We start from the raw sequence: 3,509 nt of genomic DNA, 5'->3' as shown, positions 1-3,509 counted from the left end.
TAAAGCTAGAGTTGCGAATTTTGGTATATACAATAATTACTATAGTAGTTATGATTCCTGATTAGGTTGCGATCAGATAAAAATTGTCGAAGTTATTAAAGAAATACTTTTGTATGGGCAAAAACGCCTACTTACTGAACTCTTAGTTGCTTTGGCCGACAATCTGGTACATTGTGCCGTCTATGGTATATTCTGAATAGCGTACTATATCGATAGTAGTAGTATATTTTGTATATTTTAAAAATGAGATATATTTTTTTTAATATTTTTGTCGTATGTTTTTTATATTTTGAATAATAATACCGCAAAATATATTGCTTTTATTCAAAATGGGTGGCGGGTATCTCACAGTCGAGCACACTAGATTGTAGCTTTCTTACTTGTTTATGTTATTTGCATGATTAGATTAAAAGTATGCAATATTTCGATCTCCAATTACAAATTTGTATGGCATAATTGCAGGTTTGTTTACATAAATTAAAAACGTAAACAGTAAATTTTACTTACATATTTCCCTGTTGCAATTCTCAAGTGGTTCTGGATTTTTGGATAAGGAACTGATCCGTCAGCCCGACAGTCATGTGGACATTGTCAAAGTGCTACTCAGCCTCAACGCCGTATGTATATATACATACGTAGTACCTTATTGTTTGCAATTGGTGTGCAAAAACATCTACACAGGTGAATAAATTAGCTATATTGCATTTGAGATACCAAAATCTATATGATTTCTTTACTTGTCCATTTCAAATTTAATTTTACAAATTTGGGGTTTTTATGGTTTTATTGTGGGTTTTATCACTAGGTTATTAGATTCAGTTTACATACTGGGTGCCGAATCTAAAAATAAATACACAAAACCTATCTTAGAACAACAAAAAAAACTAAATATACGTATAACAAATATTTACCCTAATCTGGAAAACGGCACTTGATATGGGAGGACAAACTCCTGAAGTAGATAACCATCTATTGCATATGTTAAGTGGACGGCAAAGGTGCACTTTTGCGAAAAAAAAATACAATTAATGTATCAGTATAAGAAATGTACATTTGCAGTATCATTGTATACTTACAAGTATGATATATGCATCAGGTTTCACCAACCACTACACTGATGTACATATTTATTAACGCACATGCACACTTTTGTCACACTTTTTTTCTCTCAGGTTTTTCACATAACCTGCTAACAATTGTCTTGCAAACAAAACCAACAACAAAAACCTCTTTTCGGAAAATTGACAAAACAATTCTACTCAAAAAGGTAATCGATAATCTATTTTGGTGTGGACTTAACACGATCAGGCTGATCTTTTAATTCATGCTTGCCAGTATCGTAGTCCATCAATAGATGGCGCTATTTTTGGAGCTTTCAGACTCATGGATAACGAAAGCTCCACTTCGCAAAAACAAACATGATAAAGACATTTAGTACCATTTTCTCAGACTACAAAATAATTTTCGACAACTAAACAAATTAAATAATATAAATTAAATAGGACATAAACATATAAATAAATTATAATAAAATAATAGGTATAAATATGTATGAGAGAGAAAAAATTGCATACTTTTAGGATCAGTTAAATTCTACTACGACAAGCGGCCTACTATCACTAACCATACAATACATACACTGACGAGCAAAACTGTAACACGAGTTCATTGTTGCAACTTCAAAGGTCTGTAACTTTTTTCTAATGCACGCATTTTTAAAAATCTTAGTCTTGTTTTATTGGTTATATCATTTACTATTAATAAGCAAAATTTTAAGCCATTTGTTAACAATTAAAGAAAATGACACGCCAAACTGTAAAAAAAAGTCAAATGTTACAGTTTTGCAGCTCACAATAGCAAAGCTTGGGTTTTTAGCTCTAAAGCTAAGTTAACCGTTAAAGTATATTTGTTTACATTTTACTCGGTGAGCTTTGATATTTTAAAAGCCACATGGTAATTGAATTTGTAATGGCTAGTGAAAAAAAATAAGATCATTCTTGATTTACTAGAAGCTGGTGAATCTGTCCGAAAAATGGCTAAAAAATTCGGTGTTAGCCATATGACTGTGCAGCGACTAAAAAAACACAGTCTAGGAAACATTCCAATAAATCCAGGAGGCCGACCCAGAGTTTTGAGTGAACGTGACACACGCCACGTCGCTAACTTGCTAACGGGCAATCCTGATCTCACACCAATATAAAGCGGCGTCAATGCTTAATTTGAGTGCCCAGTGCTTGGACAGTTTAGCCGTAGCCTCAACAATTGGGTCTAAAAGCTAAGAAATGAAAAAAAAAAAAATCAATTCTACAAAAAAACACATAATGCTGCGTCAGAACTTGCCGCAACATACACAAATTGCACATTAGCGGATTGGGATACTGTAAGTCATTGCTACCAGTGTCTAAAAAGCAAAAAATTCCAAAATATTTTTGTTTCCAAGTTTATATGGGTCGGATGAAACCAAAATTAATCGTTCGAGTCAGATGGACGCTCCTGGTATTGGACTAGAGATCCTACGATCCAGTCACCAAGGAATGTGCGACAAACCGTCAAGCACGGTGGCGGTTCCATCATGGTTAGGGGGGCATTAACTCAAATGGAGTTGGTCCCTTGGTGCTAATCGATGGAATTATGCGAAAGGAGCAATATCTAGCAATATTGCAAAAAAATCTTCCGAAAGTTATTGGGAATATGGGTCTTTCTGTCGAAAAAATGCGTTTTTCAGCAAGACAACGACCCGAAGCACACGTCCATATTAGTTAAAAATTGGATTCAAAACAGAAATTTCAATTTATGAAGTGGCCACCACAATCTCCCGATATGAATCCGATTGAAAACTTGTGGAGTCACGTGAAATCGCAGCTGGCGAAGTATGCAGTTCCTCAAGTGGAATGAAGGAGTTGTGGGGAACGGGACACAGGACGTATGGTATGCTATTCCCCCCGGAAATGGTACAACGGTATACCCAAAGTATGCCCGATCGCATAGAAGAGTTGGAAAAATCCAAGGGATGTGGACTCATTATTAAAAAATCATTAATAAAAATATTTGTTAAAAAAATAACCAGAGTGCAAAAACTGTAACATTTGACTTTTTTTACAGTTTGGCGTGTCATTTTCTTTAACTGATAACAAATAGTTTAAAATTGCTTAATAATAGTAAATGATATAACCAATAAAACAAGACTAAGATTTTTAAAATGCGTGCATTAGAAAAAAAGTTACAGACCTTTGGAGTTGCAACAATGAACTCGTGTTACAGTTTTTGCTCGTCAGTGTAGATGCGTCAAGTCATACAACCAAAACGTCTCATTAAAAACAGTATTATTGCCGCCCCAGTCGGGCAGTGTTGCCAGGTCTTGAACAAAAAATAATGCCAGATTTACAAAAAAAACTAGCTGAAAATAGCAAATTTGTTTGTAAAAATGGCTGAAAAAATGGCTAACATTTTGTTACCCCAAAAAATAACCAAATTACCCCAAAATAACCAAAAAATTGAATTTTAATTTA

This window comes from Drosophila albomicans, unplaced genomic scaffold (genome assembly GCF_009650485.2).
Source record: "Drosophila albomicans strain 15112-1751.03 unplaced genomic scaffold, ASM965048v2 utg000120l_pilon, whole genome shotgun sequence".
In the NCBI taxonomy this organism is placed as follows: Eukaryota; Metazoa; Arthropoda; class Insecta; order Diptera; family Drosophilidae; genus Drosophila; species Drosophila albomicans.
This window is presented reverse-complemented; position numbering follows the sequence as displayed.